The sequence below is a fragment of the Manacus candei genome, unplaced genomic scaffold (assembly GCF_025592945.1).
Source record: "Manacus candei isolate 608988 ecotype Guabito, Panama unplaced genomic scaffold, ASM2559294v1 h1tg000005l, whole genome shotgun sequence".
In the NCBI taxonomy this organism is placed as follows: Eukaryota; Metazoa; Chordata; class Aves; order Passeriformes; family Pipridae; genus Manacus; species Manacus candei.
The window spans coordinates 13,109,701-13,136,364 of NW_026138053.1; the positions used below are offsets into that span (position 1 = coordinate 13,109,701).

The 26,664-nt window shown below is 38.9% G+C and overlaps 1 long non-coding RNA gene across 1 annotated transcript; it reads left to right on the top strand.

Moving 5' to 3' along the window:
- Nucleotides 1-721: 721 nt before the first annotated feature.
- On the top strand, nt 722-26,577 carry LOC127478010 (uncharacterized). The gene is made up of 6 exons (XR_007907100.1): nt 722-1,252; nt 3,296-3,648; nt 4,219-5,434; nt 20,296-20,462; nt 25,253-25,402; nt 26,196-26,577. It is a non-coding gene; the product is annotated as an uncharacterized LOC127478010 (long non-coding RNA).
- Nucleotides 26,578-26,664: the final 87 nt, after the last annotated feature.

Genomic DNA, 26,664 nt, shown 5'->3' on the forward strand with positions numbered 1-26,664 from the left:
TGTTGGCTAGTATTTCATTTGAGAAACTTGAAAGAAGACTATTTTTCAAGAGTTAAGTGCCAAGCATCTTCTAAAAGGCAGACCTCTCAAAGTTGTATGAGGTAACCACTCAGAACAGGATGCGCTTAGATTTGCCAGCTCTTCTGAAGACTTGCCATTCTTTGTCATTGTTTTCCTTTGCAGTGAAAATCCTCAGCATGTTGGTATTGTGGAAGAAAAAAAAATTCAAGCAGCTGCCAAGATCTGGCTATTTCCCATGCATAGAATGCTGATACCTCCCATCTTATGAATCAATATGTTCCTAAGATGGATTGAAGGATGAGGCTTCAAGCTAATTCATATGACTGCCTATCCACTGCAGTGGGCAGAGTATCTATTTGGTAGCTGTGACTGTAAAAGTAATTTTTAATGTTACATGTTTTATTTCATGTGCCTTCAATAAAACACAAGTGTTTTATTTTTCAGGAAAACACTGGAAGGCACAGCCTTAAAGAAATGTTTCCATATGACCCTATTACACACAGTCTTTTGGACTGCAGTGATAAGTGGTGGGTTATTCTTTTATTGCTGAAAGAACTTATTAAGCATATGCAATATGCAAAAGGAGAAAAGCTGAGCCTTAGAGCATATTACCAGTGTGCACTTACAAGAAAATTATCCCATGAAAAACAAACCCCTCTACTTAAATGCTCCTCATAAACTATAAGGCAACTAATTCTACCTTAATGGGTGAAATTACTACTTGATGGAGAAATAAAACCAATACTATTAAAGTATTGAGCTAGTGCAAATGTTAACAGATTGGAATCTATTAAATGTGTGTTATTGTGGGAGCTAGAGAGGCTCAGTTTGTGTTGGTGGGGTTTTTTTAATTATGGTTTATGAGAATTTCCATTCTTTTTTTCTGAGTCGCTTTGTCAGTGCAGTTCTTTTCATCGATTGGTAAGAAGCAGAAACTTAAATTTTGTATAGGGCAGTGAAGCACAGGAGATAGCCCTTTCCTGAGAAAAAATGATATGAATCAAACATGGTGGTAGACATTTTTCACTACACACTTTGGGATTTTGATACAATGCCATTGAACTCTGTTATCTTGCAGGCTAATTTAAGGTTCAGAATTTAATTCCAAACAGGCTACTTGTATGAAGATGGAGAGTCTCAACAGTGGTGAAACATATCTTTAAAACTTGACATGCAAAATACAAATATCTGACGGAAAGATGCTGGAGATGCGAAGGATTCAGAATACATGGTAATGGCTAAATGCACTGAATTCAGATGCTTATAAAATAGTAGTGGGAAAAAATGGCTAGCAATAATATAACAATGTAAGAATTTCTACTAATGATTCAGACATCTCATTTGACTCCTTTGTCTCGATTGGTGTGCACTTCGGTTATTGAGTTTCTCATTTAGACCATACAAGTGTTTCAGTCTGTGTGTGTTCATTCTGGAAACCATCTGTTCACTAGAGGGCAGCATTTGATAAAATGTTTAAAAGCAGGCTTTTTTCCACAGAAGTGAGGAAAATACATGCAGATCACTTTAATAACACTTTTAACAGTGTTCTCTGACATAAGTTTTCAGATCTCTTTGTTGGGCTGGAACCTGGAACAATGTTGGCTCGATGAGAATTTTTGAAAGAAATTTAAGGATTTATTCCACTAATAAATATGAATTGGTTTGAGATGGTTATATTATTTCAGTTTCGCAGAAATTGCACTCTGTGTCTTCTGTCTTCTATCCTTAGCCTTTTAAATGTACATAAATTAATATTTTAAATTCTATATTATTGCAAAAGAATAAGACATGAATAGGTTCACTTGTCTATTAGCCCTTCCCTTTTATTATTTTTTTTTAATTACTACTGATTTTTAAGCAGTCATCTCAGCATTATTACTTTATTTGGCAAAAATCTCTTGTTACTGCAGAGTCTCAGCAGACCTGCATGGTTGGGCACCTGTGGAGTGCCATCATGGTACTAGAGGCAAAACCTTTTCTTGTGCTGGTGTTGGTTCCTCAATGGTAGGCAGTTTGCAAGGCTTTGCCAGGGCTTCCAGCCATCTAGAGCAGGCTAACAGCTCCATGCAGCCTCCTTGGGGCCAGGGATGCAGATGGCCAGGAGGCAGCCTACCTGGAGTGACTGATCAGACAGGAACCCTTAAAGAAGTGTGATTTGGCATTTAAGGTTAGATAAACAGATATTTTCTGATTCATCACTAGCCAAGAAGTGCCATTTTGCTTCTCTGAACTACGGGCATCAAATGAAAAGTGACTTCTGCCACCAAGCATTAGGGATCTATTTGAGGAGACTACATCACCCTTGGCTTTCTAGTTGTGGGGGAGGGAGAGATTGTTAAAAAGGGCAGTTTAACTGACCTAAGACTTGAAATGCCTTCTGGAGATGTGCATCCTCTAGAGAAAGAAATTGAGTGATAAGACATCTAATTTGTATGTGTCTAAAATGCAGTAGTGCAACCTGGACTCCACAGCCACATATGTGATGCCAATGCATTTCCCTGGTGAACAAGAAGCATTTATGACCAGAGTTTGTACTGGGACCATTATGTGTGCTGGCAAAAGCTCTGGTGGTTTGAGACTTCCCTTTCTTACCAGGTTAAATGGCCTTGGCTTAGGTGAACTCTTTGTAAATGACATCTTTGCTGGGATTCTGTCTGCATGGCCAAGGTGGAAACCTGATCCTGAGGATACATGTATGCAGCCTGCAACAAATGTGCCAAGGACGCTCGTGGCTCAGAAGCTGAGCTGTGGTTAATCACATTGCACCTCTTGTGGTTCAGACACTGGCTGCCAAGTGGGTGAAATTCTTGTTTCCTATTTTAAGCTGTTAGTCTCCAGTACTGACTGTAACTTTATCATTATAGATATTCCTGTGTAGTTAGCAAAACAGAAGAATTAATTTGAATGACAGGAGATATATAAATGGAATATCATTATCGTTATCTTTGGAATTATATCTTTCACATGACAGGTAAATCCAAGAGGCAGTTAAACATTTTTCCCCTATGACATTATCACAAATGTCATTTGATGCTTCAAGACTATTTCAGCAAAATAAATCCACCAGCCAAGCTGGACAGTGGTGTTTGTATCATCATATATATGTTATTTTTTGCTGGAATAGATTGTCAAAAGCTAGACTTTATTCAGCCCTCCAAGACAAACCAATCAGTATGTTTGGGGGTTTTTTTTGGTTGGGTTTTTTTGTTGTTTTTTTTTTTAACTGTTGTTGAATACCTCTCATTGTGTACCTGTTTGTCTTGATGCTTTACAGGTGTATGGGCTGACAACTGATTTAGAGATGTTTGGAGAACTTATTTACATGTAGTGTAACATATCTGCTTCTTCGGTCCTCGTTGCATGGTTCTATCTGGGTAAGTGATGCCTCTGCTCAAGACATGCCACAATAAAGGAAGAGGAAGGAACCATCCAACAGCCCTGATAACTGTAACTTCCTGAGACCATTCAACAGAATCTTCAGTCTACTTTTGTATATCTTGACTGGTTAAACTGTTGCTATCTGGCAAGTGAAACACTGTGTGCCACTGGAGAGTAATGTCAACTGATGCTTGAGTGGTCTTCATCCAGTAGTAGAAAGAAAACAATTTGCTTTACGTTTTAGTCATGGTAAGAGCATACAAGAGATGTCTGTCTCATGGTGCTAGGACAGGGTGCTAGGACAGCACATACACCACAGGTACAGGCACTCAACCCTTTGTCTTCATTTTGTTTTAAATACTTCATCTAGCCAGCTCACTCTGAAGCCTGCAGTTTAGCCTTCAGAAAGGTCATTGCTTACTGATGAGGTATGGGGCAGAGCTATTCCACTAGTAAAGACTGAAGTTTTATGCCATCTTATCATCAGTGGTTCCTGAAGAATACTATGCTTACTCTGTGAACTGTACTAAAATACAGCCAGCTCACAGTACTGATCCTAGTATGGTTGATTGGTGTAACTGAAAGGGGTAGCCAAAGAAAACTCTTCGCAGTGAAAAGAGCCAGAGCCAGATTTCTTGGTACCAAAGGTCACGTGAACTATATAGTAATACTTAGTGGTCCTTCTTGGGCAGAGATCTATTGTACAATAGCTGCATCTGACTAAGGAGAGAAAACACTTCATTTTATTCCCAATAGCATCATCCTGTTTCCAGACCTTTGGTGTCCTAGAAGGGTCTAAATGTAGTTTCTTCTTTCCAGAGCCAACAGAAAAGAGATTCTTCAGGACTGATGCTGTTCTTGTCTGTTCAAGAAAATTCAGCTAGTCCTTTGAGGTGCCTCTGGTGAAAGTAGCTTGTTATCAATTAATTCAGTCCAAGAGCTTCCCATCCTATTGTAAAGTACCCACAGTGATGCACAGTGCTGCAATATGGTCAGCCAGGCAATTGTATCTCATCAACGAAGCAAAGAGAATAGAGTCCTGGTCTGTTCACCAGGGTGAGATACCTGAAAGGAGGTGAGTGCAAGTGTCCTGCTTCTGCTGTATCTACCATTGTCCCTTTACACCAGCCTTGATTAGTGGTGATCCCTGTAACTGATTGCCTCTCTACACTATAAGGCAGGAAGCAGTAGCATTCCCTCAGTCTCAGCCTCATGTGGCATCCTTTATGCCTTTCTTTCACTCTCCTGAACTAAGGGGAAATGAGAGGCTAGGAGTGCAGATCGCCTTGACTTCTAACCAGCAAAACAGGAAGTGTGCAACAGCTCCCAAAAAGTAGAAGTCCCTGCTGTTGATATTCCCACTTGCTTGGATGGAGAGCCGATCTACGTCCCTTCCCATGTAGAGCACTGCTGACACAGCTGGCAAGGACTGGCAGCTTCTGGAGTTACTATCCATGGCATGACTCATGGCAAACTGCTCACTATTGTTATGGTGGAAACTGGAAATGATCTTAAAATGGAAATTGTGGTAGTCACATGCCTTCAGCACAGAGGTCTTTTTGTAGTGGCCCGTACTGTCCATGCCTTAATACATCCATACTGTTCAGTTAAAAAAACCCCAAAAAATGAAAAAAAAAGCTGAAAAAACCCCCAAACCCTTAAATATGAGTGCAGAGGAGCCCCCCAAAACATCAAGTTGAACATCCTGTTTGATGGTGTCTGGTTTTGTTTTTTAGTTTTTGGGCTGAGGTGTTCAGTCTTTTACTTAGATTGCAAACTCAGCTGTGCTAAGAATATATAAGTCATTTCTCTACTTTTTATTGCTTGTCACTCTGTTTTCTGCAATCATGTTCTTCTTGTTGCTGACAAGATGACAATAGGTTTAATAAACCCTCAAACACATGAAAAAGCTCATTTAAATAGATATTGTAATTCTATAATTTCACAGCTTTTTACAGCACATAACCAACTGCTGGGAAGAGATGTGTACAGAAGTAATGCTGTCAAACTTTGGCCTGTTACTGGGAAATTCTTGGTGAGTAAATCTGTGATTATACTGGTATGACAAGGCCTGAACACCTCTTCTGAGGCAGCCTTTTCACTACCAAAGCGGATTAACAAGAGAGGCAGATGCCAGTGACAAAGTGCCAATATTTGTTAACAGATGTGATCCTTGTAATGTAGCATGTGTTCTTAATTTGGCACTGCTTGACACCAGGAGGATCTCTGTAAATAAGGTGTCATTAGCTGCATCCAATAGGCTTTCCTCCTAAACTGATCTTTGGTTAGTATCCATACTCTGGTTGAAACTGGCATTCTACCTTGTGAATGGGCTGTATGCCACTCTGACAGATGGGCATGACAGTAGACCAGTCAGGGAAACATTAAAATCATCCAAGCTGAGTATTAGTGTCCAAATAGTCCATCCACAAATACAACATGGGCAGATTTGTCTTGCTGTAACTGGTGAAATGGATATGCTGTTGCTACCTGAGCTCCTAAATGATTCAATATTTTCATTCTTAGACTTTGCTTTGGTCAGTTCCATATTTTGGTTTTAGAATAATGAAGACTACTGCTTAAAAAAAAAAATCTAGGAAAGAATTTGTTTTTTTGAAAGAAGCTTCTATGTTTAGTGAAGAAAATATTGAGTAAGCCAGTCATGTTCCTTGTTAAGTAGGTTGATGCCAGTCTTCTATTTATGTTGACTTCCAATTAAGTATTTAGGTGAAAATGTTTTGCGCAGTATTTCCTTTCTCCAGTTTAAAAATTAAAAAATGTTGAATAAGATATTTTTCTGTCTCTGAATGTCTGGAGCAAAAATGTAGTCTGTTGCATCAGTGAGAAGTCAACTGAGTTACTTGAGGAATTGCTTGTGCTGATGTTTTTAGGAGAGGAAAACATGGATGCATAAGTAATGTATATTTAAAGATTTAAAAATCTAAAAAGGTAGATGTTATAAGAATGCAGGGGTTTGCTCTGTAAAAACATACTATCCTAATTGCTGCTCATATAATTCCACTTAACTGCTTACCTTTACTTGCTGATAAAATTGGTTTATTGTTTTACTTCAGAAAAAAAGACTGACTTTGACTTAAAACTGAGAAGAGTTCTGAAATATTTTTGGAGAAATTGTAATGCTTTCTATTTGGTGGAAATCATGGTGTGCATGACTGGGACCTTGAACATCTTTCTGCAGCCAAACAGACTTTCTTGTGTTTTGTAGCAGTGCATTATATGAAGAAATTTCCTGTAAATGAGAAGGAGAAGACTGTACTCTCTAACATGGTCAGTGTAGTTCTGATATTTTTGCAATGCTACAATATGGTTTTAGTGCATTTTTGCAATATCAGCAGAGATTGATCAGTCAGATCTGTTTAAGTAAAAAATGCTGAAAAATATCTCTACCTTATTAGAAAACACAGATGCTTGTGCTTACCCTCTGAGACATTAGGGGTGCAGCAGGAACAGTGGTCTATGAAGAACCCCTGGAGGGCTACCTTTGCTAGGTAGCAGAGGTTGTAAGAATAACACATATACAGACTTCTTTTGTCACCCAAACTCTGCAGTATGGGCACGTTTTCTTACCACTGGAGAATTCATGAGCTTCTGTAGCCTTTGATACAGATGCATACGGTAACTTGTTGCCAATTTTGTGCAATTAGGGCATACAAAATGGTTCCCTGTTAGGAATGTTGCATGTGCTACGACACTAATTAGGGGTTTCTCTCCTTTACATGCATGCCTGTCTGCCATTAATATTAATGGCAATTTTGCCCAAGCACAAGGAAAGACAAGACCTGTGTAACTGTGACTTAAACTTTTGTCTTGAAAATTCCCTGTATAGCTGTTCTTGGAACCTGCTGGCCTGCAATTAGCTAAACCTACCTGGTGAAAATGGTGGTGTGTACATGATACAGTTACCTTTTTAAGGGGTAGTTTTATTACCTCTTCTGTGGTCTTTCCCCTCTGAGTCTCTGGTTTGTACTGTGGTTACATTACAAGCATTTGAGCTATTAAAAAAGCCACATTTTATTCAGGTTTGGTTTTTTTTTCCCTATAATGAAGCTTCTATTATAAATTTTAAAAAGCTTCAGTGGTTATACAATTACTCCATGTTCTTGCAAGGAGGTGCATCATGCTATCTCCTAATAGAAAAAAAATCAAAGTAACAAATCTGCTAGTATTTTCAGAGGAGAGATAGACGCTATGGGATTTTAAAACTGCTGAAATCTTGGATTTAGGGCAGATTAAGGTGAAACCACTGCAGGCATGCAGGGCTCTGTGAAGGCACCCTAGCAAGCCAGCTCCAAGGAATGAAAACGAAGGAGAGCTTTGTGCCTCCAGCTCGCTGCCAGGTGATTGCAGTGGTGAGCAGAGTGAAGCAGTAAGGCAGAGGGCGGTGCAAAGCCATTCTTGGGAAGAGACCAGCTTCTCCAGAAAATGGGAAGGCACCCTAGACAGTGGTCACTTCTGCTCAAAAGCCACTTGGAATGGTCATTAAGATGCTGATTAATAGGATAAGTGATGTAGCCTGGGACAAGGTCAGTTTTTATGTCTTGGCAAAGACCACCAACAAAGACATGACATGTATATCAAGGACAGCAGATGAGGATGATTTGCAGCTTGTGCTTTCACCTCGTGAACCTACAGTAAAATAAGATATTTTTTGAACAAGCCATGCTTCTAGTTGCACATACATTCCAATAGCTAGAGCTGATTGTACAGATTTACTTTTAGACATGCTGAACTCCTTGTTTGAATTTATTTTTGAGGGTACTTGAGCAAAATTTTCAGTTCTGTGGATGGCTGAGGATATTGTTCCATCTTGACAAGTCCTTTTCATGTACAGATGATATAAAGGACCTGAGAGGAGAACAACCAATACAAACTAAAAACCAGGGCCATGGATGTCAATAACAGACTGAAGAAGCGAGTGCTGTCAAATCTTTGTTCAGGCGAAAGAGACTTTGCCTTTTATGAAACTTTATGTGAATTACTTTCCTGACTGAGCAAATCATGGATTGATGTATCTAAAAGAGTACACTTTTTTATTATATCAACAAAACTATTTTAAATTTTGGATAGTAAATCCTGCCCCTTCCCTCCCCCCAGTTTCTGGCATAAAGAGGGAGCGCAACTGTGCCAGTGGTTGGCTCTACCTGGATGACAAGATCTACTGCAACAAAATAACAGTAGAAATAATTGTCCTTGCAATTAAACCCTTGCAAGGGTTTAAAATTATTAACATTGAGATATTCTCTGAAATTTCTCAGTGCTTCATTAATTTTTGAGGCTGTGAAAGTTGAAAAATGAAAGAATATCTGCATTAAATGAGCGTTTGTATAAATTGCCTTCTAAAATGCACCAAATATGTACTTGAAGGCATAAATCCCAAGGCCAGTTTGCTTTCCTCTTAATTTCTCTTCAGTTATTTTTTCTCAGACCTGTGAAAAATTGAGTTGGACCACTAAATGTCTCTTATCAATATATTTGGGGCATAGGGGAACAGAACATGAAAAAAGTGTGTGTGAGTGCATACATATCTGAGCGTGACAGAGAGGAGTGTATGTGCTGTGGAACCCCAGAAAAGCAGCAGACAGAATAGTGGTGGTGTCCCAGAAATGCCATCAGAAAAGGGCACAGATGGGAGATTCTGAGGGAAGAGGTTTATAACAGTGTGAAATGGCTTGAGTGGCTTCTCATCACAAATCTCATGACCACAAATCTTAACTGTGGATCATTGCTATTTTTTTTCTTGTGAATGATGCGTGGAAATGACTCGGTTTTGGTCTTAGGCCAAAGACTCTGGTCAACTTGTGTCCCAGTGTAAAAGAAGAGATCAGGATATTTACATTTGCTCATTTGCCCCAAAGAAATGGTAGTTTTCAATGTATATAAGCCTTTCTTATACTGGTGTTTCTCATAAAGCTCTTACTGAACTATGTGTCATAACCTGTGGAGGAGTGAAGTTTTATGGGAAGTTTTGCAGGTGAAGTTGCAAGAAGCTTGAGTATCTTGCCTCAGCCACCCCCAGGGAGAATTTCAAAACCAAGACTGTTTTCTAACACTGCTGGCAGCAGTGCCAAGAAAGCAAGATAGATCTTTGTCCTGTTCCAAACATTAGTGAAAGTTCATTATCTGCTTCAGGCATTCATTTAGAAAATAAAAGCTTGATTCTGCATGCCTTTGGTCCTCGCATTTACACTAACATGAAGTGGGCTATGAAACTATGTGAAAAGCTTTCTCCTTACTTTTACTGTACTGACTTAGAGAAGATTCAGGACAGTATAGAACCAGGGATGCTGTGTGTCCCTCCACAAAAGCTGTTTCTTGTTAATTTTTTTCCCCACTGCACTGGGTGTGTCTACACAGTTGATGATGGCAGTGCAGTGGGTGGTTGGTGTGCCTAACAGCTGCAATGAAGATGAAGTGCCACTGTGTTTCAGTGTGAATCAGAAAAGCCCACAGGGATCCTGGATTGCTCTTGGTTTGCTCATTGAGGCTTGTGCCACAATTAAAAAGTGTAGCTTTTTTTCAGTTGGCAATTATCTTTGTCTTGGTTTGGGAGTGTTTTTGCTAACGATTGCTCTTCCCAGGGAAGGAGCAGAGCAGTTAGCAGGAAGAGAAGACTGAGGGCTTGGGATACTAAGAAGCAAGTCTCTTAATGGTGGTGTGAGTTTCTAAACAAATGCTATGGAGAAGATAAATTGAGCTCAACAAAACATTAGATTAAATTCATTAGTAATTAAAAACAACAACAGCTGCAGTCTAAAGAAAAATGCTGGAGATCTGTAAAGCTTTGCCATTAAAATGTATAGACACTGACCCTCTTTAAATTCACAGGGAATGCTCTTTACTTAGCTATAAAGGTTTAATGTAACTTAGCAGATCTGAGTTACTTCAGGAGAGCTTTAATGCTTGGCAGGTCTGTACATTTTATTTATGATATCAAAGCTGCAACTCGGATTTTTACTCAGTGGAAGACATAAAAGAGATTCAGAAGTCATCCAAATCATCTTGTAATTAATGTTACCATGCACGCCCAAGACATTAAAATGTTAACAGTGTTAGAATCGTGTGCTTTGGAATACAGAGTGAGGGCTTTATTAGAGAGAAATACACTGCAGATGTCATCCACCCTAATTGAGGACATTGGGTTGCCTGCTGCTTGTTCTTATCAGTGGTTCAGATTTTTTTTTTAATTAATTCATTTTCCTTACTGCTAGAATCTGCTCTCATTATTAGTCTATCTTGTCACTCATTTGCATTTCAAGTGCTGGGACTGTGGGGTACCAGCTAGCTGCCTTAGAAGAACACTTCAAGGGGTTACTCTATCAAATAGCAGCACAGTATCACAGTGAATTTGACATCTGGGTTATCTTATTCCCAGATGCTCCATGGTGTCATTAGCAGGATTAATCTTAGCTTTAATTTCATAATGATTCTTATTCTAATATATGTGAATGAACACAAAGTCTCTTGACTCATTATCACCAATTTACCCAAGATATGTAATCAGGCTCTTACATTCACCAACATTTATTTTTGCTAATACATCTAAAATTGTAGATTAAGCAAATACAGTTAGTTCCAGCTGACTGAATGCCTAGTGAGGTAGCAATGTAGTATTTATGTTTTAATTAAAGTATATTAATGATAGTGTCTTTTAAATACATACTGACCAATTCCTTCTGCTGAAAACAATGCATTTATCATTCAAGTGATACCAACTTGTAAATTTAATCACAGCACCTTTCTCTGACTATTTATTATTTGCAACCATTTAGAAATTACTCCAAATCTTATTTATAGTATAATTTTAATCTTTAAAGATCAGGGCAGAACACTTTATTCTTAAGAAAAATCCCTTGACTTCCCAAAGCAGACAGAATTAAATTTTTCAAGTTAAATTAAAAATTAAACCCAAATACATTATATGCTGAAATTTTGATTTTTAATTCCTGTTCTAGATTGAACTGTAATACAGAATGCAGTTTTTACAGCCAAGCAGACACACAAGATTCACCTCCACATCATACAGAGTTTCAAAATCTAGTGCATTTTTAAATTGCAAGGAGAAAGCAAAATGTGAAATTCCTGTGTACTTTCTTACAGTGTTGGACTAAGTTTTTCATTTACCAGCTGTTGTAGCACAGCAGTAAGTAGTGGTTCATTATTGATGGATAAAATGTTCAAACATTTAAAGAAATGAAAGTCAGCTTTGAATTTTTAATTAATTAATTAAAAGTACTGCAAATGCCAGCTTGTTAATTGCTTTGCACCTGCAAGCCAACACAGGTTTTATGCACTCTTTCTTTGAATATTAATTTTTTTGCATGTCTTCATAATGCTTGGAAAGTCTCCCCTGCAAACATATTAGTAAAGAGTAAATATTGAATCTAAGACAAAACTCACGGCTTCATCTTTCACTGTACACAGAATAGGATTTAAAGGAGGATTTAGATTTCCAAGGCTTCTAATTAAGTAGTGATAATCAGGCTTTCTGCTGAGGGTCACTTCCTGGGAGTAATTTGAGTTATTAAAATGCATGTTTTTATTTGTTCTGCTTTGCGAGCTAAAACTGATCCCTTTTAATATAGCAGCAAATATGCAAATTGGTGTTTCATTATATTATGCAATTTATGGCAATCTTCTCTAATTTACTGAAAGGGCAAGAGCCTGACCTTGTCATTCAACTTTTTTTTTTCCTGGTAAGCTAAACTAATTATGTGGATCTTTTTATGAAACTCTGGAAGTATGCAGCATGGTAAAAAATGTGACAAATTTACCTTGATTATTCATCAAGATGGCCTTCGATTTTGCTTGAATCCTCCTGTGGGTGATGGATAATTTAAACTTACATATAGGAGCCAATTTGTTTCAAGGTTTGAAAATGGCTTCTTTTTCTCACAGAAATCCTGGAAAGAGCATCTGAAAGCATTGAAATAATAAATGTCAGGATTTGAGCTATGGACTAAAAAAAGTTCATTAAAAATACTTTCATGATGTATTATGAGTTGATATCATGATTTTTCGTTGTGCTATCCTTCAATACAACTTTTCAGCTAGGTTTTTATTAGTGATAAGACGTTCTACATTTTCACTTTTCCTTTAATAACTTTTCTTTTTAGATTTAAAAAACTCACCATTCTTTAGGCTCCTTTTTGCCTCCTTTACCAAGAAGTATTAAGGAAGTTTTCTTCCATCCAAGCCAGGAAAGCATGGCTTAGTCTTCAGAGACTCTCTTGGGAAGGTTCTGCAATTGCTTCTACAGTGCAAAATTGAAGGCCTGTCACTAGTGGTGTCCCCCAGGGTTGAAAACTGGGCCCAGTATTGTTGAACTGATTCATGAATTACTTGGATGAAGGGGCAGAAGCCTCCTTAGCAAGTTCACTGATGACACAAAGCTGTAGGAGTGGCTGATACCCCAGAGGGCTGTGCAGCCCTTTGGAAGGACCTCGACATGTTGGAGACATGCACAGAGAAGAACTGTCTGAAAAAAAGGCAAATTCAGGGTCCTGCACATGGGGAAGAATAACCTCCTGCACCAGTACAGGCTGGGGGTGACCTGCTGGAAAGCAGCTCTGTGGAGAAGGACCTGGGTGTCTTGGTGTGCAAAAAGCTTTCCATGAGCCAGCAGGGTGTCCTTGTGGCCAAGAAGGCCAATAGTATCCTGGGGTGCATTAAGAAGAGCATTGCCAACAGGTTGAGGGAGGCGATCCTGCCCCTCTACTTCACCCCTAGTGAGGTCGCATCTGGAGTACTGTGTCCAGGTCTGGGCTCTTCAGGACAAGAGAGACATGGAGCTCCTGCAGCAGGTCTGGTGGAGGGCAACAAAGATGATGAGACCCTCTTATGGGGAGAGGATGAGAGAGTTGGGCCTGGTCAGTGTTGAGAAGAGACAATTGAGAGGGGACCCCATCAATGTCTATAAGTATTTGGAGGAAGGGTGTCAGGAGGATGGATCAGGTTCTTCTCAGTGGTTTCAAGCAATAAAGCAAGAGGCAACTGTCAGAAACTGATGCACAGGAATTCCACCTGAACACGAGGCAGAACTTCTTTACTGTGTGAGTGACTTTGCACTGGAACAGATTGCCCAGAGGGGTTGTGGAGTTTCCCTCCCTGGAGATATTCCAGACCTGTCTGAACAAAATCCTCTGCAATATGTTCTAGGACGACTCTGCCTGAGCAGGGAAGATGGACCAGATGACCCATTGTGGTCTCTTCCAGTCCTACCAGAATTCTGTGATTTTTTTTTTGGTAAATACACCTTCCTCACCACCCTGCAGGCTGCTCAGCCCTCTCAGTCCCAACAGTTTTCTTTTGGCTGTTTCTTCTGCTCTGTAATAACCTGGAGTCATGGGATCATTTTATAATGTTTTATACTTTGGCCGATGAGACTGGAGTGATGTAACTGGATCAGAAGGGATGCAGGAACAACTTTGCAAGTATTAAAATCCTGAAAATATCCTAGCTGGAGCAGTCTTGAGAGAACAGTTGATTAGTAACCCTGAACTGAGAAAGGAATTGCAATACCTTGATTATTTCCAACAGGTATTTATTCTTAAAAAATCTTCAGTAAAGGAGATTTGACATCTCTAATACACATTCTTTATTTCCTAATCTTAGTTGGATTTTTTTTCTTTTCTACATTGCAAATCTGGCTGATTCCTTCCTTCAGATTCTGCAAAGACTTCCTCTGTGCTGGAAGAAAAGACCTAGAGCACAGAAGAGAACAACAGAAAGTTGTTCTCCACTAGTGTTTAAACCATGAAGTTGAACACAATTTCCCCTTGACCATGATGACTACTATAACATTGTAGTCATCAGTTCCACTAATGTAACCTCTCCTACTTGTGTTTAAACACAACATGTATTTGTAATGCAGGTGAAGCCTTAATACTGTGTATCAGCTAGAAAACAGATTATAATTCTGTGCTTAAACACTCATCTCTTGGCTATGGCTTTCACTGTAAGCTAAAGCAGAAACGTTCATTGCCATCAGTAGTTAAAGGTTGTCCTTTATATCAATGACCTGGCTTCCATAGGCAAAATGTTCTAGGCCATGCCATGCAGTCCACACAATGGTTAAAAACAGTCATCCTTTACTTTGCAGAGTGAGGAACATCAATGTATCCACAACCTACTTGAATTATAGCTTTGGCTTCTCCAGGTCTTGTCAGTTTAGGACTCCCTTTATTTAAGCCATGTGTGTTTGTATTGGAGGACAGTACTCAAATTGTGACAGTGATTTCTTTTATGGTTTGGGTTGATTTTTTTATCAAAGCAAACTTGAGCTATGAAGCAATGTTTTCATAGATTTCTTTCTCTTCTGGAAATGAGTGAAGAATTGACATGTTCTGATGTGGTGGTGAATTCTGATGATGTCAAACCTGACTAGAGAGAGAAGTCCTTTATAGTGAACAATAAATTAGTCTGTTAATTACTTAATTCCCAGGCACATAAAAGAGTCCTGCAAGGGTTGGCAGAGCAACTGAATAACTCCCAGGTTCAGGCTTTTTAGTACCATTATCTTATAATTGCTGATTGGCACAGGGTTCTGCTCACTGTTCCCAAGGGAGGTCAGCAGTATGTGTGGCTGAGTGGTGAGGCAGCGATTTATGCAGTGGTTTTGATAGATAGGAAAAAGCAGTAAGAGTTTATTAGCAGAGTATCATTGTTGGGAGGAAGGAGGGGAGCTGAAGCATATGAATTCCCTTGCCGACAAATGAAAAGAATAAAACTGGAATAAGAAGAGTGGCAATTCAGAGGCAATCATTTACTCTAGGAAAAAGGTGAAAATATTTGCTCGTGTTTGGCAGGTTTCTCATTTTGCTCTTTTTTTGCTAGTGACTGTGTCAGGAGAAAGGCAAGTATCACTAACTGGAGTAGAAAATTAGCAATGTATTTAAATGTTTCATTGTAATATCCCTTCCTAAGTGAACCTCCATTTAATGTTTAAAAGGCTAAAAATGCTAAGTACACATCAATAAAACAACATAGTTTTAACTCCTAATTAAGTTTTAACTTTGAATACACACAGTTGTCTAAACCACTACTCTAATTACTCTAATTAGGTCTTTTTTTTTTTTTTGTTATTTAGCAATTAGCTAACTTATTTGTAATGACTAGTAAAGAGACTGAAAAAAATATACAATGTACTTCCAGTACGAATCTTCTTGCTGCCCTTCTACCATACTTTTTAAAAAAAAAATATATATTTATTTCAGTTTAATCTTGCTCCCCCAGTTCATTAGGATGCTCCCGGAGGTTACAGAGTACAATGTTTTGAGTGCTCAGTACTCTCAGGCAGGCATGTTAAATCAGATTAGTACAGAACTTGACTCCTACTCTGGGTAACCTGTATTAGGAAATTCAGGTTTATATTAAAACTGAACTCTCTATTGCCTAGTGTTTTTATAATTCTGAAACAGTCTGTTTTCCTGTTTGTGTTACTCTTTCTCGTCCTGAACTTATTTATTTTAATAATATTTTGGAAGCTACAAAAGTACTGGCAGAATTCATATTAATATGTTATTAAGAGACAGACCTTTAATTGCAGGCAGTTAACACAAAATCTGTTGGCAATGTCTTGAACAGAATGATAGCATTTAATCATTTTTATCGTCATAGTGATGATGTTTGCACTGTGTGTTCCGAGAGAGTTGTGTATTTTTATGATAAATTCTTAATTTAAAGGTTTATATCTTAATGGTAAAAATATGCTCCAGACTGAAACACGACATACAAATTCTGAATGTGGAACTGAATCTTGTTTCTAGTTTTAACATAAACAAACGATACACTCAGTTCCATGTGAGCATTTAATAAGTATGAACTGAAACTGCTGCCAGAAAATGACCTTTTCAGGAGAGGAACTTTTGTTATTTTCCTTGCTTAACAACCCTGCCCCAAAATGCACACTCCAGAACAAAAGAAAAAAAGTTTAACTTAATGTTATGCTTTCTCAGTGCTCTGCCTCTAAAACAGTGTTTTGGAACTTTGTGAAGAGAACTTTACAAAAGTTGAAGAATAGAGGTGTTGTTGCAAAGGAAGCCTCTTCTACTCTGAATATTCCTTTGCAAATCAAGGATTCTCTGTAGTATTAAAAAATTTAATGTAGACCCCTAGAAGATGGAGCTATTTTATGGAACTGTTGGGGGAAAAAAAAAGCAAAACAGTGTTTCTTGCCTTTAAATATAGTAGACTATCAGGAAAAGGAAATCCCATGAATCCCATTAAATCCATCAGACTGATCTGGTGCAACAGAGAAAAGAAGTTAGGCTTAGCAAGGAAGAAATTGTGACCTTAAAGCCAAGAGCCACATATTCATCTGAGACCCTGGCACTCTAATTTCACAGGGCAAAATGGCTGCTTAGTGAAATGACACATGTCATGTGGAACCTTTTAACGCACCAGTTACTAAGGACTAGAGAGTACTGATGTGTCTTCCAGCTAACTTCTGTTCTTTATCAGTTAGCTTTGGTGAAAGCACAATTACACACATGATCCTAGTACTATACTGATGGGTGTTCTGAGTGCCCACTCCGTGGTCATGCAAGACAGAATGCTGTTTTTCTGTTTAATTTTGAGAGTTTTCTCCGCTTGTTAGCCAGCAGATGAGAGGACAGGATCTGGCTACCTGTGTAATGTTAGAAGGTACAGGTGAAATGCAAAGAACCTCTTCACTGAAGAGTTTGATGCATTTCACAGAGCAACAAATAGCAGTGAGGAATGTGGGCTGACATGGCTGCAGTTGGTTCTCTACCCAGCCTTAGGGAAGCCTCAGCTGTGTTAGGCCATGGGGACAATCAGCATGATTTGCAAGGCCCACGGATCCTTCCTTCCCTCCCTGGGAAATTGCCAAGTTTCAATGTGGGAAGTGATACTCATCTTGTTGTGCAACCTCTGGTCTGAATGTAGACAGGCACAGACACGTGGTCACAACCACATCGCGTAACTATAGTGTGGTGTTCAAACAAGCTGATTATGTCTCCCATATTACCTTCCTCTTCCCTCTTGTGTGTAGGCATTTGATCCATACCTAGGTCCTCTTGGCAGTATTAGCCATGGTTATTAAAGTAAAAAAGTGTTTGGTTTTTTTTATTCTGTTTTTAATTTTTTTTAGCATGTATATCTTCAAGATTAAGTCATAGCCTTTCCTTGTTCCTGGGCATGCATGAACTCATACATGAGTTCTTCCATGTTGCAACCAGTTAGTAAGAAAGGTATAGAAACATGTTGAAATCATAGACCAAGAATTGCAAGATGCCACTTGTGCCATACTATGAAATGTATTCTTCTGTATTTTTTCCATCATGCTGAAGAAGTCTGGTAAAGTTGAATGTTGTAAAGTCACTGTTGTGTGTGCTTTAAGCACATGAATTCTGAAAGGGGGAACTGCTGAACTATTCTGCAGTTGAAGCTTATCATTCACACAAGGATAGCAAAGTAAAAGTGATAAATTTGAACTTTTTAATCCAGATGTGAGTTCACCGAGAAATGTGTCTTTTCCTTCCCTTGTTGATAGTTGCACTGTGCTCTTTGTTACTGCTTGTAGGCTGTTGGCCCTCTGTGGCAGGGACCACCAGCTTCTGTGTGTTTCATTAATCCAGACTGGGAAATTATGGCACTTAGAAACAGAAGGAGAAAGATCAAAGCCAAAAATGTATTTTTAAGTTCATGGGAACAATAGAGAAGACTGAGATCCAGTTCCAGGAACATAGACTTCAGATGGTGGAAACTAGTTTAGTTGCTTCCCTGGCATCAGCAGTGCTTGACAGACCTTGGATATATATGTTCTTAGGAAATTGCTTTTGTATTTGAACTAGCAGTATGTCCTGGATTGGTATATACTTTGACTTATTGTCTTAAAAAGAATTAAAAATACAGAACATAAACTTTGCTGTATATATTTGTGTTCACAACTTTGGACTATTTTCCCGCTAAGCAATGAGAAGAGGAAGCTTGTTTTTCTGGAGGAAAACAAGGACCTTTACCACAATTATAGCAAAAATTTCCCATGATCATTTAATTCTCTAACATTGTTCAGTACTTGTTTTGCCCGTTACCTCTCCCAGTTACTATCCTTATCTCAAAATCATCATGACTTCCCCATACAGGCCACCAAAAAGACTGTAGTGGGTTGACCTTAGCCAGATACCAGGTACGCACTAAAGCCACTCTCTCACTCTCCCTCTGCAACTGGACAGAGGAGAAAAAAAAAACAACTAAGGATTCATGAGTTAAGAGCTGGGAGAGGTCACTTACTGATTACCTTCATGGGCAAAACAGACTCAAAGTGGGGATATTACTTAAATTTATTACTAACAGGATAAGATCCAAAGAGTGAGAAATAAAACAATCTTAAAAACACCTTTCCCCCCCCTCCTTCCTTCCATGTTCTCCCTCTGCAGCGTGAGTCCATCCCTTGGGCAGCAGTTCTTCCCAAACTGCTGTCCTGTGGGTCACTCCTCCATGGGGTGCAGTCCTTCATGAATGAGCTGCTCCAGCGTGGGCTTCCCTCTCCATGGGCTGCAGGTCTCTGGCAGGACCCTGCTCCATCTTGGGCCTCCCACCCCTTTAATTCTTGCTTCCCTGATTTTATTTAGGTAATGAAAAAAGACCTGGGGGTCTGTTATGAAGTGACAAAGGCTTCAAAACACAAAGTACCTCAAATTAAAACAAATCTGGAAAGACTTTAAAAACAAAGGAATAAAAAATCAAGAAGGAAAAATGTAAGAAAGGACTCATCCTAATTACACTTAGGGTTCATATTCTTATTTTTCTCACTTTATATCTTGTTGTCTTGGGGTGTAGGGGGGGAAAGGTATATGACGTCTAGCATGCAAAGTGACAGTCCTGTAGCAAAGCAAATCAATACTGGAAAATTTGCAGACAGAATTCAATAGCACAAAGGTTTTTAGAAACTATTTTTCTTTCCCTTTTTTTTTCTACAGCAATGATTTCTAGCCATTCATCATAAAGCACTAAAAATCAAAGAGCAATATTCACGAGCCTCCTAGTACAGTATGTTAAACCCCGATAACTGTCAAGAAGAGCCTGTCTGAAAAGGAAGAGCCAGGTAGCAGCACAGAAAACAAAAAACATGTTGGGAGAAAAAGTTCTGAAGAATAAAAGGAGAGAAAATGTGCTAAGCAAAGGGGGTCTAGCAGTGCTCTTGTGTTATATTTGTCATGCTGCCATTTTGTTAACAAGAGAGATATATTTACAACAGTGAAAAATGTTGTGGGTTCTGGAGTTCTGTCTGCTTTCACAGAATCCTGGAGTGACCATGTATGCCAGTGGTAGATAATGTTCTTACAAATTGCTCTACTGGATCCAGAAATATGTTAGTTCGAATTTATTCAACTAATGTTTTATGCGAACATCTTTCAGCCTAGGGCTTGCCTATGAACAGTTTGCTGTGAAGATTTGATATTCAGAATATGAACTGTTTCCAGTAGATGCATATTAGGAAAAATTTCTTCAAAGAAGGGCTGTTGAGCATTGGAACAGGCTGCCCAGGGAAGTGGTGGAATCACCATCCTGGAAGGTATTTAAACGATGTGAACTTAGGGACATGTTTTAGTGGTGAACTTGGCAGTGCTGGGTTAATGGTTGGACTCAATGTCCTTGAAGGTCTTTTCCAACCTAAACAATGCTATGATTCTACAGGTAGTTCATAATATGTCTCTATTCTCTGTCTGGAATCTTGTAAATGTTGGCATTGGATATTGAGACACACTCTCAGTTCTAAAATTAAAACTCCTATTCAATGGATGTTCTATTGTATTCTTTCAACACTACCCTTTGGTGACATACTGTCATAATACAGGTCTAGAATATTTCTAAATATAATAATAAATAATATTTTCTCAGTATATTTCTCAGTTTAAGCAGGAAGTTGTCTTCTGCAGAATACTCCTGACTCCAACTTTGGTATTGTTGAGGCTTGATGGCTGCTAGCATGTTAATGAGAACAGGGCTTCCCCATAGACCTTCCAGAAGAGCACATTTCTGATCTACTTGATGGACTCCCAACATGTCTTCATGTAGAGGTAAGTCTCCCTATGCTTTTCCTTTTCGATGTCCATTCCAACCTGGAGCTATTTTTAGCCATTTTCTCTGTTTCAGGGGAATATTATGAACAAACAAAATGCATGCATGCAAGAAAAACAGAGCTATCTTGACAAGTGCAAAATAAAAAATGACCATAGCATAGTGCTTTGATAGCAAGCAGACATTTCTGTGAAAAATAAAAATTGCACCCATTGTTATAGACAGTAAGTTCTGCTGGTTTATTTTGGATGTTCAGTTAGTCACTAAAATTAGATAGCAAGGAACCATTTGATCTCTAGAATGCTTTCACCTTTACACCTCTCTCTCTAATTACAAACATGTTAGAGTATCCTCTGTATATCAGTATTACTTGTGGGAGTTGCTGTAATGGTGAAGAGTTGTAGCCATTCCAGAAATCTTGCTTGCCCCTTCAAAGAGGATGTTCAGAGAATTTGCAATAGTAAGCCAGTTTCGATACCCTCTTGTCAGTCTAGATTATTTCTAAGAGTCTAAGACAAATATTGTGTAGTGGTCATGTTTTTGACTTATGCCTGTTTTGATGCTTAGCTTCTCCTCCCATGTCTCCAGTCATTGTATGTGTTAATGTCTAGGTAGTTAAGAGAACACGTGAAAAGTTTCTTTCCAACCTAGGATCATTTTATTTCTTAAAACAGCTAGTAGGAATTATCCTCTGCTTTTCAGGGAGATAATATTGCTTTTAAAACAAGCTCATCATCCACTAATCCATTTTCAAACCCTGTTAGGCAATCTGGGTTAAGTAGAGTATAACAGTTATCCTGCTGGATTGATTGTGTAGAGTTAGATCTTTTACATGCAGGGAGCCCAAGACCCCAGGGTCTAATAGTAATATTGCCTTCTCCATGAATAATTTATTGAATCTGTAAAGGCTGTGTTCTATTATAAAATGTAGATTGGAGAGAGGGTGATGTGGTTTGTTTTGTTGGGTTTTTTTAAGGTTCTGCAAAACTTCCACAGCCAAACCTGAAACATAACTAAACAGATGTCAGGAATGATTCTATAAAAGTCTCTTTAAATCTGAAGTAAGCTGGGCTTAGCTTTTCCATGGTTATTGTTCTCCAGAAGCTTCATGTAGAGACCATTTATTCTGAAGCAAGCAAGTTTCTATTCTTTTGCAAAGTTGTGCTTACTTAGATTTTCTTGGTACCAAGCCTGTAATTTGAATACCTTTTCTGTTTGGTGACATATCTAATACTCAAACCTTGCCTAACCACTGTCCCCAGGACTTCCTGCATATACAGTTACTTGTAATTGTATGTGTCTGTTGTAGCTCTTAAAGAATATCTAGTGTTCTTGTTTCTAAGTAAAAAAATTCAGTTCATGTAGGTACTGACAGTGTTTGAAAAAACCATTCTGTAAATCTGTAGTAATTTTATATTGTGATAAAAATTATAAAAACAAACAAAATAGGATATACTTATAAACACCAAAATTATGTATATCACTCTAGTGTTCAGAAAGTCAATTTACATGGACTTCAGGCAAACCTCTCTGCTCTGGAAAGAAGCTAATATTGTTTCAGCAGTGTCCTCAGCAGTTCTGAGCATAACAGTGGTTATGCACAGTAATGCACAGTGATCAGGAAAAACAAGGGGCAGATATCCTCTCAAAAGAGCTGAGTTTTCTCAGCTCACACTGACAGTCATGCAAATAAGAATGAATGCTCATGTTTGGTTTGATTTTCCTCTCTATCTAAACAGTTGCAACTGGATAAATCAAAGAAAGAAAAGAACATTTCAATTTCTGTATTCAGAGTATTTTAAATAACACAGAAAACATGTTGTTACTCTTTATGTTGCTTTGCTTGTATTCCCCTGTTTCTGAGGGTGGGGGGGGTGAAAATTGTAAAATGAATGTAAGTATCCTTTCTTTTTTTCTCCAACCATTTTTCTCCAAAGGCTGTCTGCAGCTTTTTCCTTCTCTCCAAGGCACCTCCGTTAGGTGTTTCTACAGCTCTTGCTCTCTTAATCCTGGTAGTGTGAAGAGCTGAATAGCAAATGCATTTCCTGATTTCCCTTCAGATGTCCCAGAACCTTAAAAAATGAAGAGGAGGAAAAAAGCTATTTTACCAGATCAACATCAGGGCCTCTTCCATGTCTCATGTTAGTTTTTTAATCTCCAGTCTATTGGTTACTTTGGAATGAATCTCTCTGCCAGTCTTCATCACTGAGTTGCTTGGCTTTATGTAGTTAAATCTATATGAAAACACAAGCTTCAACTTTATTCTTGTGCTTTCTGAGCAACTTGGAAAGAGGGCATTCTCAGATGGCTGTTCTGTCTGGATTTATCCAGAATCTCCTTTTTTGCCTCTGGTCCTGATTAGTTTATTTCTAAGAGATCCTGTTATGACCAGTGTGTAAGTTTTAAGCAGGTGCAGATGTGCTTCTGAGCGTCAGATACGTGACCTCTTCAATTTCCTAACTTCTGGTGGTATATCCCAACTATGTCACAAAGAAATATTGACTTCTTGTTTTAAATTTAGGTTTCCACTTCTGCACTCTGAATAAGAGAACTGCTTAGTCTGAGTCTGGGTATGCGAACAGAAACAAGATTTGTCCCTCAAAAATGCTTTTCTTTATATGTCCTTTTTAAAATACAATCTGCAAATAGTCTTGCATGAGCATCATTAGATCAGTAAATGAAGCAGCTCTGCCTTTATCAAAGACAGAAATTTCAATGACTCCTGAAGAAAAAAAGAATTCCGAGACAACAGTAGAGCCTTCAAATCTCAACATTTTTATCCTTCTTTAATGAACCAATTCCTTAGTTTAGGAATTTCTTTTAAAATTTAATTGCAGATTTTATATATCAGAGCGTGTGCAAGTATTCCATCCGTGAGTAACGTTACAGCCACTTTAGCTGTAGCTTACCTCCATTTACACTTAGTTTTCTGTCTTTTCCTGGTAGCATTTCTTATTCATCTTATTCCTTCTCATTTTTGTTCTCAGAAGATGCAAGTGGTTTTTACTTAGGCTTTGCAATATACATGAAATGATAAAACCTCAGCATTATTTCTAGGACTGTGTAGATGAAAAAGTGAGGTTCTGGGCTTTTCTCCTTTGAACAAGTAGAGGATTATTTTCTCCTTAATTCAACAGTAACTTATAGGTATTTTCTTAAACTTCCCAAAAGAAACAGATGAAAAAATTAAAAAAAAAATCATGCCTGGGCAAGAATGTAAAAACAGAGCATTCTTAATGTGAATTGCTTTACAAACATAATAGTGGATGAGACATCCAGGAAACAAGTTTAATGTAACTGTCGTTTACCCAGGAGATTCAGAGCACAAAATATCTTTTACTCAGTTAACTGGTAAACTATTAGCAACAGGATTAAAAACCTGCACAGTGCAAATATCAACATACTGCAGTGCTAAAATTAAAATATGTTATAATCATGACTAGGGCCAGAGAAGATAATTCTTCATCCCGGGCTCGATGTCAGGAGGAGGCAGAAGCTGTGTCATGAATTCAAGACATGGCTGATTGTAATTCAAAAGAAGTTTAGGTCCTGTTTGCCTGCAAGGCACAGCTGATGATCTGACTTTGTGTCTTGCCTCTGGAGAAAGCAAGTTGCTCCAAATCCATCTGCACTTGTCCTAAAGTGAAAATGTAGACATTGATTCCTAAGCTCAGAAGGAGCTAGGAGCCAGTCTCCCTCAAATATTTAACTCAACTTGGGGAAAAATTAGTTTAATTTATCGCTAGTTAAAATAAACATTTAATAATTAACTTGGGTAGTGAGAAACAGAAAACCAAATGTTTAAACACCTTTCCTTCCCCCTTACCCAGGTTCAGTTTCACTCCAGGTTCCTCTACACCCACCCCGAATGGTGCAGCAGGGCTGGGGGTTGCTATCAGTCCATCACAGTTCTCTGCTTCTCCTTCTTCTATGCACCTTTCCTCTGCTTCAGAGCAGGCTCTAGGAGCTGCAACACTAGCAGGAGTGTCTGCGCTAGTGTGGGGTCCACCATGGGCTGCAGTGTCTACTCTGCTGTGGAACACCTCTTCCTCTGACCTTGCTGTTCCTTCCTCTTTTCTCCACCTGGCATTTTCTGCCCTTCCTTTTGATATGTTTTCCCAGAGTTGCCCCATGCATGTCTGAGGGGCTCAGCAGAGCGTTGATTGGTGCCAGCTGGGACCATCTCTGCCTGGCATGGGGCAGCCCTAGCCATTCCTCCCCGTGGCCACCCCAAAGTTCCACCGGCTCTGCAGGCCCAGGCTGGTTATGGGAGGCGGTTTCCACTGTTCATTTGTGACTAGCGAGCTTTGGTTTCTTCAGAAGAACCCCCTGCAAGCCAAATGTAAAGTCCTAATACCTTTTTCCAAAGAAGACCAAGATTCCTGCTGTAAGAACTGTTCCAGCAGAGGCAGGTAGCTCATGATAAATTTAACTGTAACCTCCTAAATATATGCTAATGCTTTACTTTCGATGGATGAGTATTCATGCCTCTTACCCATTGGTGCTAATTATCTAACATACATTACCATATAGCTGGAATTGTGTGAGGTATGTTAGTGCTTCCTGAACTTTATTTCAGACAACTTTCCAGCTTATTCATCAGTAGGTAATTTTATAGCTCCCAGACACGGCTCACACAGAGTAACGTGGCTCGTTCGGTTTTCTCTGCAAAAATGACAAGACACAGGCCAGCTGGTTCCCCACTGCTCACTCTGGTGAAATGATATTCCCATCACAACTCCCGCTGTAATCACTTCTACTAATCTTGTTCTCTTTCCTTCCCACATAGATTCTCCAAATCATTACACAGGTTAACTCTCCCCCACCTGCCCACCAGTCACAGAATTCAAACAATGAGCCTCAAATTATGCTAAGAATAAATGGAGATAAACAGCAAACCCAAGGAGACAAATAAGACGAACACCTTGAAAAGGAACCAGTAAGTGAAATAGGATGTGACAGGCTCAGGAAGATGAGAGGGAATGATTTCCTGGAATGCAGCAGCAATTTCGTGCCAGCAGCAATGCGCCAGCTGTACTTGACCTTCAGTAACCTTTATCCCTATCTCCTACTGCTGCTCCTACAGCTTCTCAGCCTAGTTCTCCTCCTTTGCTGCTGCTGTTGTGGTTTTCCTGGTCAGATGTCTAAGTGGTGCAGGTGCTGTTTTCTGAAATCGGGCTTTTCCTGTGAAGGTGCTGCAATCTGTGTGTTCCCTCACACCTTCCTGGGGTGGGATGCAGTCTGGGGGTTCCATGGTGGTGGTGTGTGGAGGGAAGTCAACTGTGTGTCTTCTTGATGGGTTTGACCTGACTTTGTCACACATGGAAATTAATGTCCACCATTAACAGCACAATCCCTCAGGGAAAACCACTCCAAACTTTTTCTTGAGACCTTGCAGAAGGATGTTCTTTGTTGGGTTTGGCTAGGAATTTTCTGGGAAAGTTTTTTTCCCCTGGAAGATGTCAGTTCCTTGAAACTAAAGCAGTTAATAGGAATAAATAAATGCCAGTAAATTCTTGGAAGATGCTTCCTGGGCGTTTTAAGCATACTGATTTGATGAGTCTGAAACAGAACACAATCACTTGTCTAGTTTTAAATATCTCATGAATAGGACTACAAAATGCCTTTTAAAAATTGAAATAAAAATGAAATATTTTGAAATTATCAAAGTGGAGAGTTTCTACTGACATAATTCACTTTGGTGTGCCTGACTCTTGTGTCCTTTTTTGCAGTTTTGCCTCTTTGTGTCAGGTCATACAAAGGAAGGGGGAAATCCTGAAAATATTGACAGGACATGGCTTTGGGGACGCGTCCCCGTTCTGGTCTTGTTCTTCCTCATTTGAAGAGAAATAGTCAAAAGCAAAGGATCTGCCATGTTATATGAAGCTATTGTCAAACAAAACTTGTAAGCAGAGACCACCAGCCACTTTGGAAGGAAGTGAGTATCCCCAGTCTGATGATGCTCAAAGTATTTTAAGAAAGAATGTTGCTTTTGTGTTTAAGCTGTGTATCAGGATACCAGTTGCTTTTGGCAACGCATAGAGGTCAACAGCAAGAACATCAAATATCTGTGTGAGTACTTAATTACATATTTCATTCAGTGTGGTACATCTCCTAATCCTATTTCTGAAATATCACTGTAGCTGTGTTGTTTGGTCTCAGTATGCTCTTGTGTACCCTCATGCAGTGTAATATCAAAAT